Raw genomic sequence first — 19253 nt, 5'->3', positions numbered from 1 at the left:
CTTAGATGATATTTTGTCTTTTCTTTGTGAAAAATCTGGAGACCTTGGAATTTTCTGACCATCTCCACCATTTTCACAGAATTCTCTCTCAGGTTTTTTTTCCCCCAATAAGATATTCCACATTCTTCTTTTTTTTTTTTTAATTCTTTTGATTTCGTTTGTTTCTTGATTTTTCATAAAGCCATTAGCTTCCATTTGCTTAATTCTATTTTAAATAATTTTAAGTGACTTTTGTACCTCTTTTTTCAATTTGGATAATCTACTTTTTTAAGGAGTTTTTTTCTTCAGGGAATTTTTGTGCCTCTCTTTCCATTTGGCCTGTTCTGTTTTAAGGCATTCTTTCCTGCATTTGGCTTTTTGTACTTTCTTTACCATTTGGATTAGGTGGTCTTTTCTTCAGTATTTTTTGTATCTTCTTTACCAAACATCTGACTCATTTTTCATGATTTTTTTTTGCATCACTCTCACATTCTTCCCATTTTTTCTCTACCTCTCTTACATTATTTTTAAAATCCTTTTTGAACTCTTCTATGGCCTGAGACAAATTCATATATTTTTGGAGACTTTAATATAGAAGCTTTAACTTTTATTTTCTTCTGAGTGTGATATTCTTTTTCACCATAGTAACTTTCTATGGTCAGAACCATTTTTTATTGTTTGCTCATGTTCTCAATCTATTGATGAGATTAAATTGGGTCTCTGCTTCCAGGGTGAAGGGTGCATTGTTCCAGTCTTCATGGGATTTATACAATTGTTTTTAGAAATAATTCTAGTGACCTACAAATTTTCAATTCTTCCAAGGTAGTATGATCTAAGGAGAAATATATTTACTTTTCCCCTAGCCTGTTTTCTGGTCTGTGAGTGATCACAAGCACTCTTTTCTCACCCCAAAATATCAGAAGAATTCCTGCCCAACTGTGACTTCAAGTGCTGGTGTACTAGTGCTCCTCCTTGCTCGGGGACTGCCATCTAAGACTTTGATCTAGATTCAAATATAGCCAAAGGAACAAAGTCCTGCCTCGGTACTAGCAAAAATATCCCTATGTTTTCTCTCTGACCAGTTGTTCAATACCCCTTATGATTTGTAGACTGAGAACTCCAGAAGCAGCCACTACTCCTGCTAATTCAATAGCTCCCAAGGCGTGCTCCTGATTTGTTGGTGCCCAGGATGTACTTGGTCTGCATTGGACTCTGTTCCACTCATATTGTTCCAAAAGACCTTTCCTGTCAACCTTTTAAATTATCTTCAGCTCAAAAAATTGTTTTTTTTTCTCCATCTTTTGTGGGTTCTGCTGCTCTAGAATTTGTTCACACATTATTTAAAGGTATTTGGAAGGATTTGGAGGAAAGCTTAGACAAGTCTCTGACTTTATTCCATTCTTTTCCATTCAAATCTGATCATTTGATTAAATGAAGACATTGGTATTTAACTTCCTCTTCTAGGACTAATACTTTTCAAAACTTAACCATGATGTGAGAAACAGTGCTAAAAAAAAAAAAAAAAAAAAAAAAAAAAAAAAGAAGACAAATTCAAACCTTGCCTTTGATACATATTGGCTGTGAGGTTATGGTCAAATCACTTACCTTCTCAATGCTTTGGGCAATTCTCAGACTGCATATTGCAAAGAAGGAATTGATCTCACTGATCAAGATAATTTTCTCATTTAGGGATTCTTGGTATCATTGAAATGACAGATGCAGTAGTTTTCTTTATTCCTATAAGCATAAACAAGAACATAAAGGTGGGATGAATATCAAAGGCGAAAAAAAGGAGACTATCTCATTGCTATGAAAATCCAACTGGGAAAAAAGACCAGGTTTGAAGAAGTGATTGCTTATTTTCTTGAAATAAGTGAACTTATTAATAAATGACTTCTTCAAGTTTAATGAATATAGCTAATTAAAAAAAAAGGATTCAATACATCATCAGATTTGTATATTTCTTTACTAGGTGTTTCCAACTATGTTATATCTAGAGCATTATAGAAGGAAATTTTACTTTGGTGGCAAAGTGTCCTTAAAGGTTATACCTTCTTTACAAAGTCATTTCATAGGCTATTATTTTTATTCTAAAGAAAACATGAACCTTTCCACAAAACTTTTTTTGAAATATTCGACTCCACATTAAACAAGAAGAGCTATAGTCAAATCCTTTCTGTATTTGAACTACAAATGAATCTCTGATATTGAATCCCTGACTGATTACAATAGTGAGATTAAGAAAATTCATTGTATGCAAGTATCATGAGATGAGTTTGATCCTCAGAATGTGGAAAATATCATGACCATTTAACTTAAAGCAGAAATTGCTTTGGGGACTTTAGGGGAAAGAGCTACCTAGAGCAATTACACTTTAATAAATAATAGGATTCTGCTTTTTCTGAAACTTCCTGGATTTGGTGAACAAAATGTTTAAAGGGTCTGAATGGGGTACAGCACATTTATTTTTCTGTACTGTAAACATGTGCTTTTGGCCTGTTCCTCACTGTTTTTAAGTAATTATGTAAGCAAATTAAATCTCTTAATGCACAGTTCAAATGAGAAAATTAGGTATACTCGTATGTTTTATCTGTATATATGTGTGTGTGTGTGTATAAAATGATTCATAAGTAATTATTATGATAGAATTAAGATTTCAATGTGTTTTAACTTCAGAGTCAGTCTCCTTTCTACTACATCTTGAATTCTCTTATCTTTACCTTTTTATATTCTTAAGTGGATTTTTCCAACATAAAGCATTTATTAAGCATCTACTAGGTACTAGAAATTGTTCTTGGTACTAATGATACAAATATAAAAGAAATGAAACAGTACCTATAGTCAAGGAGTTCACATATACATCTGAGGTGCAAATAAAGGGGTACTATATTTAGTGTCAAAAGCCTTAGGCTAAAATTCTATTACTGTTTAGTGCCTGGGTGACCTTTTTCAAGAGACTCAACATCTCTTTGATTCAGTTTCTTCATTTGTAAAATATAAAGGTTGGGCAAGATGATATACAAATTTCTTTAAATTCTAAATTAATGAACCTATGGTTTATTCAACATAATATTTTAATCAAATAGCCATTAAAATGTACATTGGATATGTGTCCACATAAGCTTAAAAGAGAGAGGGTGATTTGAAAGGCAAGGTGTGATGGCATTCTAGAACCTTTTTTCCCAAAAAATATCAGAAAAGGTTTCATTCAAGTTGTAGAATTTTGAATAGAATCAGAATTTTGAAGAATTAAAAAGAAGTGATTTGATAAAAGCAAGTAACAGCATTTTTTAATGAATTCAGTGAAAAAAGAGTTGGTTGTTATCTGCTTAGACATATTTTTATCTGAAGATTACATGGAAGAAAAATTAGTGTAGCAACAAATGTTGCTTTAAAAGAGGCAGGCATTCCAGCTCCCCATTTGCTCTTACAGCAAAAACTTGCAAATGCTTTAGACAGAATAATGATCAACAAATCTAATGAGAGGACCCACATGTGCAAAAAACATTTGGAGTAATTCTTTTTGTGTAGAAAAGAATTAAAAAAGAAAGTGGTTGTCCATCAATTGGGAAATGGTTGAACAAGCTATGGCAAAAGAAGAAATACTATTTTTCTTTTAAAAATGATGAACAAACTAATTATAGAAGGGTCTGGAAAGATTTACATGGACTTATACTTGTTTCTGAACAAAACAAGCAAAACCAAGATTATATTGCTTACAATAACAGCAAGAATGTGCAATGATTAACAATGGAAGGTTTGGTTCTTCTCAGTAGTTCATCGATCTAAAGCAATCCCAATAGCCTTTGGACAGGAAATGCCATCTACATCCAGAAAAAGAGCTAAGGAGATTGAATCAATATAAATCAATACATGTTATGTTCACTTCTTTTTTCTATTTTTTTAAATCTCTCCCAGGGTTTTTCCTTTTGCTCTGATATTTTCTCTGAACACAATTCATAAAGTAATGTGTATATTTTTTAATACATTTAATACATTGAATGAGACATTAAGCAATTGATTTCTTTAACTTCCAGAAATATATATACAAAGCCAAACAAAAGCTCATACAATAGAAACAAAGATTTACACCAGTGCTAATGTAATAAAACAATAAATAATTATCTAATAGGAAAATGGCAGAAAGATGTATAAATAATCTGAATGGTTCTGTTTTTGAGGAAAGCCAAAAGAGAAGAAGTCCCAAGGTAAATGGAAACCAAGGAGTAGACCTTCTAAGCAATCAGGAGTACAATAACTAATTCAGGTACAGCAGAGTTCAACCCAAGATATCCAAGATCTAAAGTCTCCTATTTTCCAAGAACTATGTACTAAGGTTATAGAAATCCAGTAACCAAAAATTCAAATATATAAGAGGGTCTAACTTTAAGGGGTGGTGGTTAATGCAAGAATATAAATGATCCAGGTCAGAAATATGATCAACTGACCAGCTAACCAAAATCACAGCACAGAGTGAAGTTTAGTCTTACCACAAAGTCCTAAATCAATAACTAAAGCTGAAGAGATGAATACAGAGAAGAATATACTTAGCCACTATAAATAATTCCTTAAAAATCGATCTCAAAGATAATAACATAGTAACTATGAGAAGAGATTTTAAGCAAAAAGTGTATTGTCCATGAGGACTACATGATACCTAGAGTATGTAGGAAACACTAAGAAATGAAATAAAACTTTCGTGGAAATTTTAAAATAAACAAATAATTTAGAAAGAAAAGTGATACTATTGATCAGAGAAATGCAAAATAAGACAACTCTTAGCTACTTTTACACACATCTTATATTAGCTAAGATGGCAAGAAAAGGTAATGACTAATGTTGAAGGGTATATGGGAAAACTGGAACACTAATATATTGTTGGTGGAGTTGTGAACTGATCCAACCATTCTGGAGAACAATTTACATTTATGCCTGAAGGGTAAACTGTGCATACCATTTGCTCCAGCAATGTTTCTATTGGGCTTATATCCCAAAGAGATCTTAAAGGAGGAAAAGGGACCCACATATGCAAAAATATTTGTGGCAGCCCTTTTTCTAGTGGCAAGAAACTAGAAACTGAATGGATGCCCATCGGTTAGAGAATGACTGAATAAATTATGGTATATGAATGTTATGAAATATTATTGTTCTGTAAGAAATGATCAGCAGGAGGATTTCAGAGAGGCCTGGAAAAATTAAGTAAAATGAGCAGGAGCAGGAGATCATTGTAAATGGCAACAAGAAGATTATACAACAATCAATTCTGATGGATGTGGTTCTTTTCAACAATGAGATGATGCAGACCAGTTCCAGTGATCTTGTGATGAAGAGAGCCATCTTCACCCAGAGAGAGGACTATGGGAAATGAGTGTAAATCACCACATGGCATTTTCACTCTTTTTTGTTGTTGTTTGGGGCTTGCATTTTCTTTTTTTTTTTTTTTTTCTTTTTGATTTGATTTTTCTTGTGCAGAAAGATAATTGTATAAATATGTGTGCTTATATTGAATTTAACATATATTCTTACCATGTTTAACATAAACTGGATTATTTGCCATTTAGGGAATGAGTTAGAAGGAAGGGAGGGTGGGAATTGGAACAGAAGGTTTTGCAAAGGTTAATGATGAAAAATCACCCATGCATATGTTTTGAAAATAAAAAAAGTTGAATAAAAAAAGAAAGAAAAGTGATAAACCTTATCTAATAATGACTTCTTGAAAGTTAGAATGGTTCATAAAAAGTAAATGACTACATGGATTGGCAAGAATATTAGAACACAATCAAATGCTGGGAAAAAATAAGAAAATATAACATATGCACTTTGAGCGAGCAAGTATGTTCATTCTTTCTTTGAAATGGTTTTAGTTTTTCACACCCCAAAAATAAGTGATATTAATAAAATTGTTCTACATCAAGGAGATATCATGCATTATAAAAATAAATTATCCAGAAAATTCATTAAAGGGACATAATTTAAGTGTTATTTATATTTCCAAATCGTGTGATCAACAAGATGGCAGACTAGTCATTGTATCTGGTTCTTACAATCTCTCAAACTTTTCCAAAATGGGATTTTTTAGCAAATATAGTATTTTTCACATATCTCCTGTTAGGATTCTTACAAGGTGCTAAGTAAGTGGAATTGATGAGATAATGATTCTCTAATTTACATGTATTTACATGTACAATTTACAGTATTTACATTATACTTAGTATAATTCCACAAGATTCGCACCTTTAAGAGAGCTGGAGAGTGAAGCACAAACCTTTGGATTAGGAAGGAGCTAGAGACAGAAGCCCACTAGAAGCTCTGAACCTCAGCCAGGATTCAGTCAAGAATATTCACAAGCCAGAGAAGGCAGCTTAAGCTTTTGGAACCAAGGAGAGAGAGAGAGGCCTCTAAGAAAGCGGGCCCCAGGAAAAGAGATAAGACTTGGAAAGAGAAAATAAAGGATTTGGACTTTAACTCCTGGCTGCATTTGGGGTGATTATAAAGAACTGAAAGTAAGGCTGCCTCCAGAAACCTCCCCCCCAAGAAAACTGCTCACAGAGAATATTATAGTTTACAGAAGAACATTACAATCTCCCTTTTCTAAGGTAGCAAAAGTCCTAATATTGAGGGGGAGGAAACCATAATAGCAGAGGTTGATCCCTAATCCTAATTCCTATATTTAGCATCATGTCTCTTCCCCATACTACCCATCAGGCTCTTACATTATTGTAGCACAAACTAACCCATCATCTTGCAAACTAACCTATGCATCTTGCATAGAACTCTGTTTTATTCCTCCTTCCTCCCAGTGAGGAAGAAAACTAAATGGCCGAGAAGCCATCTGTGGAACAATAAAATTTAACGAAAGGGAGAATTGATTGTAAGTTTTAAGAAAGAAATAGAAAAACAATAATTGCTTGAGAATGAAAATACACAGAAATTAAAAAAAAAAGTCTGAGAGATTACCAAAATAGAAATAACTTTAAAAGATAATAAGATCTCCATATAAGCAAAACACTTATCTCACAGGTAGTGTGTATAGTAAGAGTTTAAGCTTATAAATATCCCAGAAGATCACGATAGATCAAAAAACATAAATAGGTCTAATACAAGAAATAACAAAGAAAATTTCTTAGAGTTTTTGAGTACAGAAAATAAGGTGTCAATCAAAAGAATCAATAAGTTATCTCAGAAGAAAAAATAAAAGAATGACCCAATTCAAAACATGACCCCATTCCAAACAATTTTTTAAAACCCTGCTAAGATCTAAACACTATATTTAAGAAATCACAAATGAAAAATACTCATATCCATTAGAATAACAAATCAAATGGAAGATAGGGGGAAATAACCTGAAAGAAATCCCTAAAGACAAGATAATAATACCATAACCCAAACCTAAACTTCAAAGTCAAAGGAAAAAAATACTACAAGTAGTCACAAAGTTTTTGTACTAAGGAGCCATAGTCAGAATCATGCAAGATTAGGCAGCTTTTACTGTAATTGAGAGGGAATCTTAAAATACAATAATCCAAAAGAGAAAAAAAAAAGTAAGCCTTAAACCAAGAATAATTTACCCTGTATAACTGAGAAAAGGAGGAAGTAGAAACTTAATGAAAGAGAAAACTTCCAAATTGTCCTAATCTAAGGAACAAAACTTAAACTTCAGAAAGTAAACTTTATAAATTATATTTGATTCACATTTAAAAAGGTAAATTTATTTGAGTAAATGAAATGGGCTGTCTGATGTTTCAAAGATAATATTCCATTAAGATAAAAGAAATCAGTGTCTCTTAATAACTCTAATGTCTTCAAAGGTTATTGAGAACATTGAATGAAAGGGGGGGGGGGAAATGCCTAAGGGTAAATGTCCTAAAGGTTAAAAAAAAAAAAAAGATAAACTGTTTTGATAGTTTTCACCGGGAAAGGAGAAAGGAGCATAAATTAAACTAGTTTAAGAAGGAGGAAGAGTGAAACTTGCCTATTTATTCTTCATGCCAAGAATAGCAGCACATGCAAAATTGGAAATGTGGATGGGTGAGAAGAGTAAGCATCAAATGAACTTCATTAATATGAAATGGACAAAGAAAAGTTGAAAACTTATTATTAAATGTACAAATAATTCTGAGTAGAAATACATCAAGTTCAATAGGAAACAGGAAAAAGAGAGGTTAGGTATGTTTCTTCTTGACCTGTTCCCCTAAATTGGAACAGAGAAAGGCATACATAAATGGAGGCCATGGAACTATTCATATCCAGAATCATGATTTTCATCTTCTTATAAAATTTGTGCCAAGCCTGAAATTTTATGTATAAAATCTCCAGATCCATCTGTTTGGGGAAGAGGGGAGAGAAAGTACAGAACCACCAGAAATATAAACAAAGTTTTGGTGAACTAAGGCCATCTGTACAACCTGCCTCAAAGACAACATACAGCAAATATCACAGTGAAAAGACTTTTCAATAGATTTTTTAAAAGTCAGAAATAATTTGCTATAGTTAAGTCTAAACTCCTTTCTCCCTACCACCACCAAAAACAAAAACAAAAAACTATTTCCATTTGAGGGTATTTTGTCTACTGAAGGATGGATATTTTCTGCAACTATGGATTTGTGTTTTGGATGGAGCTGAAGAGAATCTCTGTTGAGTTCTCTGCTTTCCGAATTTCATAGGATTCACGTTAGTTTTTACTAATTCTTTTCTCTCCTTTTTTGTACAATATAAGGCTTTTCTCTGACATTTGAAATCATAATATACAACAGTTTTCCTCCTAGAGTGGAGGAAGAGTTCTAAAAAGTGTGTAGTGTCCATTAAAGAATAAATCGTTGGCCCATAAATATATTATTCACTCAGGGCCTTTCTGTCCACCCTCTCCCAGCTAGGGGGAGAGTGCTGGTTTGGACACACAGTCTGGAAAGAAGATCTGCTTAGCTTTTTAGGCACAGTGAGACAGGCTAGGGAACAATGGCCCCTTTGAGCCTAGCACAGTGCCTCCCACTGCAACCGTGCTTGCTGTCCCCATCAGTAAGTGAACCATAAGGAAAGGAGCCCCCTAATCAAAATCTAGACACTAAGGGATCCTCATAATACATTTGAGTGATTTTTTTTCAGAAATTTCATGTCTCATATCTTGAAATCACATAGCACTGGAAGATTATCAGAATTTAAAAGGGAAAAATTATTTGAAAAATAGTTTAAAAAATGTTTGCATCTAAAAAAATGGGCATGTAGGTGGCACAGTGGATAGAACATCAGCCCTGAAGTCAGGAAGACCCGAGTTCAAATCTGTTCTCAGACATTTAACATTTCCTACCTGTGTCAGTCTGCCCCAGTTGTCTCAGAAAAAAAAAAAATGTTTGCAGCTAATGAAAAAGCTCTGTAATTGACTAAAATCAATTAAATTCCTGTTAGTTGACAAGCATTTATTAAGGACTTACTGTGAACCAGGTACTATATATCCTCTATCTATTTAATTCTTGGCCAAGAATAATATATGCATACATTCATATCTACTTACAGAAAAACTTTGTAAGTTTTCTACATAATATATATCTACTTACAGATAAATTTCATAAGTTTTTTACATAATTTCACTTCATATTATGAAGAACAGGAATTTTACATATGTTTAGTTTTTTGGGCCTCCAAGATTTGACCTGTCGATACAGAACTTATATTTTTATATTCTCCTACCCCAGAAAACCAATATTTATGGAGCCCAAGAGATCTTTAATATATCTTACTCATCATTAGCATATTTGGAAGCACATAATTCTTGTGGGCATTTTATACTGCTATACGCTTTAGAATAATATTTAAAAAGCTGACACAGGAAATGTAAACAATTATTAAGTTTTCCATTTGCACTAGTTGCCTCAATAAATAGATCTAAATATCCAATACTACACATTTTACAGATTTTCATTGTCAGAAAAGACCTCAATAGACATCTAGACAAAAATTTATCTAAAAAGGGTGACATTTACCTTCAAAACACAATTCAGGAACCATTTCTTATATAGGACATTTTCTTGACACTTCTGCTTTAAATTATTTTGCATATATATATGAATATATGTGTTCATATTATACCACTTAGTAAAGGATGCTGTCTTTGAAAGAAGGAATTCCTAGACTTCCCACAAAGTATTCTAATCCAAGAGTCTTTATGTAAAATGAAAACCATTCATTCAATAATCATTTATTAAATTCTCACCAGAGTTATTACTAATGATCCTAATATCTAGTAATAAGCCAAACTTAGTTGTTTTTGTAAAGACCTCAAGGAGATACTATGAACTATAGTTCCTAAGAGCTCTGGAGATAGAATGGAGCTTAAGAGTGGTATGACTGCCAGGGATAGGGGATAAAATTTGCCACTTGTTAGCTCCCTATTTTAATTAATTATTCCTGCAAACCAGGAATTAAATTAAGTTGTTTCTACCATATAGAGTGCAAATGATGTGAGTGTCCTCTAAATATAGTGCCCTAGGACAAAATCTGTCACCTAACTATAGTTATAGTTCTGATTTTTACTACATATAGTAAATTGAACATGCCATAAAATATACATCCATAAACTTATATATGTATAATTTTTGTATGTATACACATATATATGAACACATAATATATCTGTCTCTTGTAAATATATTTAATATGTTTGTAATATACACAGAAATTTAAAAAAAAAAAGAAAGAAGAAATTCTTGCTTTTTCCTTATAGACCTAGCATCAAGCACAGGTAGTTTTCACATAGTAGGAATTAAAAAGACATTTGTTAAATTGAATTGGTCACCAAATCTTTGATTGCAGAGTTCCTGGAAGGTAGAATTCAATACCTTCCAAGACAAACCATTCCACTTTTATATGACTCCAATTTTTAGTTAGTTTTTTTTTTCCTTATACAGCCTAAAATCACTTCTCTACTTCTTAATCTTCACTGTATTGCTCCTAGATTTGCCCTATAAGGCTAGACGAAACAAATGTAATAACTCTTCCATAAGAGAGCCTTTTAAATATTGATAGCATACCAATCTTTCCCCAAACACCAAGTCTTGTCTATGATAAACATATTCATTTAAGTCTTTCTTATATGATATGTGCTCAAGAATCTTCACTATTCTCATAAGATTCCTCTGCCTACTTTCCAGTTTATCAACCTCTTTCCAAAAATATACACAGAATCAGCATTTCCCTCCAAACAAACCTGTGCATTAATTATGTTATCATTTCCACTTTACAAAGGAAGGAACTGAAGTTAAAAGAAGAAAAGGACTTTCCAGGGGCATCAGATGAAAAGTATCTAAGTCAAAATTTAGACAGGTCCACAGGTTCCAAATCCAGTAGAGTCATTCTACTACGTTCAGTTTTATTCCTAGAATTCATTTTTAAAACTATTATGAAAAAAACTATGTTGCTCTATTGACCTGATGGTTTCATTTATGTTATGTTTCAAAATATTACTTATTTCCTCACTGGAACTAACTTCATTTAGCTTTTATTTTAATGATTTATTTTGAAGATCTCATTAAATCTGCTTCTTTCTAAGCCTTGTCCTGAAATTGGTTCCAAATGAAATTTTGATGTGCTTCCTCTCTGATAAAGATACGAAGAACTTATAAATACCAAAACTTTACTCAATGTGTGTCTACATATATTGGCAATAAATTAGGCAATATGGAAGGGTACCCAGATTTGTACTTGCTGGCCAAATGTTCTCAGATTATTTAACAAAAATAGAATATATAAATGTTAAATTTATGCAAAAACTTACATCACAAAAGGAGATAATATATCAAGTTCATGCATGTTAAATGTATACATTAAAACTCACTTATGGGATAATTTAAGAAATAGAGTTGTTCTAACATGTTTAGAAGACCAGCATAATCATCACTTGTCAAAGCATAAAGATTCCTTGCATTGTGCAGTGAGTGACCTGGGACATTGGGTCATATCATTTAGTACAAGCAATGTTTCCCATTGAGTCCTTGCAGCTAAAAAGTCATTTTTATTGTTCTGTGATGGTGAGTGGTAAACTTACTGTATAGAAGCTTTTAACTGGAATAAAGTCATTTTCACTTTGTGGTTTCAGTCTGACTTTATTTAGGGAAGTCATGGTTTGAGTCCTTTACAATATACCCTTTCACATCAAATGGTATTAATGGTAGAAATAAAAAAGCCATGTGCAGTCAAGAAGAATCCTAAAATGGACAATCATTTGAAATGTAGCTGCTATTAAGTTATGAGTGGGAGTGTTGTATTTGTGTTTGTTCTTTCATTCTAATCTATGCATTTATAATGAATAGTTATTGCTTGCTTGAGTCTAGTATCTCCCTGATGAAAATACTTTCTCTTAGAACATTCTCACAAATACTTTACATTAAAACAAAGTAAAACAAAATTTGGTTATCTGTATTTTATTTCTAGATAAATGGCTCCATATTCCTGTCTCAGTATTTATGCTGCATAAATATTATCTTTAGGGGAATATTACTAACATGGAGAAGCCATGTAGGATAAAACTGATTGTCCAAGTTTTTATTCAAAAAGTCAAAGTCAATTTCTATAGGCATTTGCCATTGAAGAAATGAAAGAGTAAAATGAAAGGGTGACCTGATTGATGGTGTAAATTCCATGTAACTTTTATGTTACTCATAAGTAACTCAAGAAGGACATATGTAACTCAATGTCCTTCCATGAATTTACCAGAAACATTAAGCAAAGTGTTCTGATGACCTTCCACAATTTTTCTTGACATTTGCAAGATTCCCTTGAAACTTGGGGATCTCCAGCAGGTCCCCCTCACTCTGGCGACTGAACAAGATCATTTTATTTTTCATTCATTTATTTATTCAATGGCAAATCTTATTCTATTATCCTTTATAATTTTTGTTTCAAATGTGGTGCAGTCTGCTCTCCATTGCCCCCTAAGTGATAATCATTTTCAGTTTTTCAGAATTCCATTCAACAAGAGAAAGACAATTCTGGAATTTTTTAAAGGGATCTTTGGGTTTATCAAAGGGATTCTAATTTCCTAAAAGAAATCCAGACAATGTTTTTCCACTTCAGTTGTGAATGCCAGTTATTATTACACTCATTTTTACAAATAATTAAATTAAGACTCATAAAAGTTAGGGAAAAGCCCTCAATTCAAAACTAAGTTAATGAAAGAAGCAGAATTTGAACCAAGGTCATCTTGAATCCAGGATCAGAATTCTTTCCATCACCCAACAGTGTTACATAAACAGTAAATATTTCAGAAGAATTTTAAACAAGCTTCTGAATAAGGAAATAAATTAGAAAAAGAATAAATGACATACAGCATAGTCTAAGTTGATTTCAGCTTTGACTGTGAATATAAATAAAGATTAAAATCAGAGTCTATTTTCCCCAAAACATTGCTCCTTTTGTCTTTCCTTTTAAGAGTTAGCTTAAATTTTCTTATCCTTGAATAGAGATTCCAGATAAATATTTGATATAGTTTATTATTTTATAATAAAATACATTTACACAAATATGCATTTAAGACTATTAGGTAATTTTATTTAAATCCTACTGAAAAGGCATTCATAACATATTTTCTGCAATGTTGAGAAATCATTCATATATTTATGAGTCTTTTTTTCCCTGTCAATTCCCAGGGATTCAGGTTTTGTTCCATCATTTAACTTTTAAAATCCATTTATAATTGAGTTATAAAGTAGGCATGTCAAATAATATGTCAATTTTAGCTCCCAAGTGTATATCTTGAACATAAGATTTTAGAACCTCTTTTCTTTTTTACCCTACACATTCATAAAAATTATCTGCAAAAAAATTAATTGACTTTCTCAGTCTCAAAAAAATATCTCTCAAATAGACTGCTGCAATTTATTGCCTTAATACTATTTAATTTAATTTAACAGATGTATTTACCAAAAGAGTTTTCTTACATGAATAGGAAGCCTTATTTTGTAGAAGGGATTCCAAAGTTTCCACTAGGAATCAACAAAAATATTGCAAATGAGCTAATGTGCCAACTATAGGTAAAATGGGGCCGAATCCAATTGTTACATTTATTTATTGAAGTAAAATAATCTTGTGGCAAACAAAACATCTGTGCCCATCCAAAAGCACTGGGGGGATGCTTTTTCAGCAATACCTTTCAAGCTTTAAATATTATATTGTGAGAATTAATCAATTCTTAATTATAATGATTTCCTTCTGACAATAAAAGGTTAGGTTTTAAAAGAAACAAATATTAAGGACTATAGTCATATTATTTTCCCCAAGGGACTGTAAAAAGCATTCTTATAAATACATTTAGAATAGTGTGAAATTTAGATAGGCTTCCAAAGCTGGGATAGTTATACAACTAACTGTGATTTATTTTACTTAAAATAATGAATACAAGAAGTGCTATGGAGACTGAATCTGGTACTTGAATGTGTGTTACATTTCTGAAGATGAATGCTTATGGATTTTTACACATAAAATAAAATTTTGTATTCAAACTTTACATTTCAGCCTCCAACATTGTTGTTTGCCCTCAAGGTCAATACAGTTGTGTAGGACATTTGCACTTTGACAAAGAGAAATCAGATTCTTTGAAATGTGCACAAAAATAGGAATTTAAAATAACTTAAATTAACATGTCTTTGGCATTGAGGATTTTGTTTAGGTTAGTCTACACTAGTGAAGATATAGAAGACATGTTAGAAGTTTATTTTGTATCATTCTTTCTCACCATCACCAGCAACTATAGCAACAAAAAAAAGAGTGCTTCTGCATTAGTACAAGTGTATATTATTTCAGAAACAACATATATGTTCTTCCTGAAAAACTGAACATAAATGAAACATTTTAATTGGTATTTTAAGTAAGTGTTATTTGAGGGGAATGGGAAGATTTGTCCTTTAGTAATTATATTGAATACTTATCTCTAATTAAAATATTCCATATAGTGAGTCATATTTCCAGATAGCATTGGTATATACTTTTAAAATACTAACTTTTAAGTACTACAAAATAATCTCTTTTCAAAATTTTAGTAAGAATACCTGAGAAATATATGACCTATTCCCTGGTCTTATTAAGTATTACATACTGAACCAAATTTAACTTTTTTTTTGATGACTCAAATTATCATTGAGTACATCAATTATTATAATTTACTGGAATATAACATTGTTCTCAGGAATTTCTGAATACTACAGAGTTTTCTAAATGTCTATAAGACAAATTTAGAAGGTTCCAAATTATTTTTTCTATGTGATTTGAACGTGGGGTCCAATAATGCTGAATCTATTTTTCCCATGAGACAGATAACAGTTTATGCTACATAAAAGAAGAACACAATTTGCTTGAAATTTGGAGACGTGTAGTGACTAGAAATATCACTAAAGATTTGATCTATGAGAGACAGGAAAGTATCTCATTAATTAAAAAAAAAAAGATAACCTTTAGAAAACCATTCTGGATGACAATTTGGAATTATGATAATGATTAGTCAACTTTATATTCGTCAGCTTTATATCCCCAGACTTTGGATAATTATAATTAATAATCAACTTTAAAAGCATTAATTTTGTTAAGACAGTTATTTAAACTCCCTTAATGGCATCTTGTTGTTCCTGTGGGGTTGGCTTTAACTATTATTTAAAACTTTTGTCTTACCTCCATAATCAGATTGTAAACTCTTTGAAGGCTAAGATAATACCACATATGTCTTTGTAAGCCTGATCTTAGAAATAACAGTGAGCCACTGGTGTTTATTGAATAGCACAGGGATGTGGTAGTTTTACATTTTATAAAGATCATTTTGGCAGTTGAATGAGAAAAATATTCCAATTCAAATTATAGGCTTTAAAAAAACACAGAAGGTGAGTGTGTGTATGTGTCCATGTTAGTGAAGACTTATATATGTATATACATATATGTGTTTATATATGAGACAACTCTGATATTCCATTTCAGCAAAAATAATTTATATATACCATGTGACTTTTCTGTGTGGATTTTCTATATAATAAAACAAAAACATTTTAAATATATGCCTACTCCCAAGGTTCATTAAAAAAAAAAAAAGATTGTATTTAATCAAGCTAGTACATAGATTTTTTCATGTTAACTGATCAAGAGACTGAAGTGAACCATAAAAACTAGTTTGTGGATCAATGTACATCACTAATATTAATAAAGAGCAATATTAAAGAAAATGTATTCAAGTGATATCCCAGATTATTTACATATCTCATTAAAGTAGGGAGGTATGTTAAATTCAAAAACACTTCCCCATATAGCTCTCATTACACAAAATTATTGTGTAGACTGATTCAGATTTATTAATGCAGAGAGAACAATCTGAAATAAGGCAGAATCACTAATGTTAAATGAGCCTTCCATAAAAGGCTGCCATTGACCTTCTTTTGAACGGCATAGAACAAACCTCTCCCTCACATGTAAGTTTAACACTTGCATATCTAAGACACATTGCTCTTGTCTAGGGATAGAAAAAACTCAGGTTAAAAACTAAGTTAAGCATTTTCTCTGGAGCTGTAAGGACAGAAGTTGTGCTGACATTGTTTTTGGCTATATTTGTTTCACTCTGGTCTATGTGTTAGCAGTTGTTGCCTCATATAAAACATCTAGGTTCAAGAGACAACACACCAATTCTTCTCTAGTCAAAATACCAACCCTACTATTATATTTCTTAGGGATCTCCTAAGAGATATACTCCCCTTTGGTCATTAACAGGTTCTACTTAGTGTGCCCTCTAAACTAAATATCATAGGCAAATGGGAAGACCAAGATACTTCACCACAGAGATATTTAATGAGATAGTAAGATGATATTAAGATTTCCTTCCCATAAAGCTAAGATCACTCATCCACAAACTTGCATTCACTTTATGGGAAAAATACATCTACAAAACTATCTTAATGAGGCATAAGCATTGAGATAAATGTGTGATTATGGAACCATCAGAGAAGAGTAAACTGAAAAGGAACTTATGACGATGTTATGTACATGAAGGCATGAATAATGCAACCAAATCTAAAAAAAAAAAAGAAATAAACTAGTTGACTTTTGGCAATATCACCACACTATTATCTTCTAGATTTGTTTGCTAGTTGTTTTGGACAGCCGTGATTTCTCATTTACCCCCCCCAATAAACAATTCTATTATTTCTGGATTGGTGTGATGTCACACCTCCATCTAGTCTTCAGCTTTCTAAATAGTTTAAAATAACATCTTGTCTAAGATTCACTAAGGATTTTATATTAAACAACATAAAATAATAAACATTTATTAAGTTCCTACTGTGTAAATAGGTTAGATTATTATAGCTCACACTGGTGAACGGAGACAATTGAGGGAAAGCATAGCTCTTTCCAACAAAGCTCTGACAAAGTCCTAGAAAGTATGCCAGACTGTCATGATTAGGAATCCAGTAAGAAAATTTAATGATTCACATATTTCCAGTCTAGATCAATATAGGGAAAATAGGGCTCATCAGGCACAGTACTCAAGTCTAGCCAGAAGGGTTTTTTTTGTTTGTTTGTTTTTTGTTTTTTGTTGTTGTTGTTTTTCTGAAGACTTCAAGAATATGAGAGGAGAAAACTGCCAAAAGGCCATTCTGCTTCTTCAACTCCAAAGCTCGGTCCCAGACCGAGTGAGAATTGAGCCTATGATTTGGTGATGAGAACATTAGAGACTATGGACTGAGACAAGGACTCTTTGTTGTTAAGGACTATGTCCTTGATTGGAAGTAAGCAGCAACTCTGTCTTTTTTTTTTTTTTAATTTAATAGCCTTTTATTTACAGGATATATACATGGGTAACTTTACAGCATTAACAATTGCCAAACCTCTTGTTCCAATTTTTCACCTCTTACCCCCCCATCCCCTCCCCTAGATGACAGGATGACCAGTAGATGTTAAATATATTAAAATATAAATTAGTTAATCCTGAAACATGGTCTTGGATTCATCCCCTAGTCTAATTAGACCTTATAACTAAGTGTTCAGGACAGAACTCAGACTAATAGAAAATTCATAGCTGTCTCTCTTGACCTATAAACTATTCCAGGGAGCTGAAAGGATTGGTACCAGCTGCAATTTACTAAGGTTCTAATAGAGGCAGTTGTGTTCTCAGACCAAAAGCAAAATCAATAGATTGCAAAGATCATACAAGATAGGAAGATATAAGACTTTGTCCTATATCACATCAGTTGGATGCATCTCACTGTCCATGAAATCTTTAGGGTGTACAGCACTGAATATTAAAGAAAACAACTCAAAACCTTTGAGAATACAGTGCAGCATCAAATGCTGACCCAAATATTCTTTTCAGAAATACAGAACTATTAAAAGAATAAAATAATAAAATCAAAAATACTCCCAAAATAAGTTACTACATAAGATGAAAAGAAATATTAAGGGAACTCAAAAAGAGGAAAAATAAAAAGTAAAAATTAAAAACAACAAAGCAATGTAAAATAATGCAAGAATCATTTGATTAATTGAAATACATGAATAAAATTGAATCTGGACATTATGGGTAAAGAAATCATGAAAAACAAAATATGCCAGATATAAGGAATGAAAAAAAATTGAAAATAAAAAACATTCTAATTACATCCTGAAAGAAATACCAAAATAAAAACTACCTAGGATACCATAGCCAATAATATCAACATATAATGTATGCATTAAATGACATAGTATTTGCATACCTAAAGGAAAACCTAAGTGAGTGACAGGAAGAAATAAATAGTTAAAAAAAAAATGGGGACTTTAATGTACCACTTTCAAATATAACTAAAAATGAAGGAAGATGAAAGAACTTAAGAAGTTAAGAATTTGGATAGAATTTTTAAAAAGTTAGATATAATTGTTTTCAGGACATTATTGAATGAAAATGAAAAGAATGATCTACATTTCTCAGATGTTCCTAATATCCTTCAACAATACATAGGTATGCATATCCCAAGGGTTTGGGAGTAATATCTCATAAACAAATACAGAAAAATCTATATTAAATACATATTTTATTAAAAAGAAAACAAAAATTTACTTTAACATATTGAAAAAATTAAAATTTCCTTAAACTAAATAATTTACTCATAAATAAATCATTACAATAATCAATCAATAAGCATTTTTTAAGTATCAGCTTTATTCTAGGCATTGTTATAAAGAAAAGGCAAAAAAAAAAAAAAAAATCCTCCAAAAAGCTCAGGTCTTTATCTCAATTTCATTAAAGATGATAAAAATATACCCAAATTTTGGTGATA

This window comes from Sarcophilus harrisii, chromosome 3 (genome assembly GCF_902635505.1).
Source record: "Sarcophilus harrisii chromosome 3, mSarHar1.11, whole genome shotgun sequence".
NCBI classification, from domain to species: Eukaryota; Metazoa; Chordata; class Mammalia; order Dasyuromorphia; family Dasyuridae; genus Sarcophilus; species Sarcophilus harrisii.
This window is presented reverse-complemented; position numbering follows the sequence as displayed.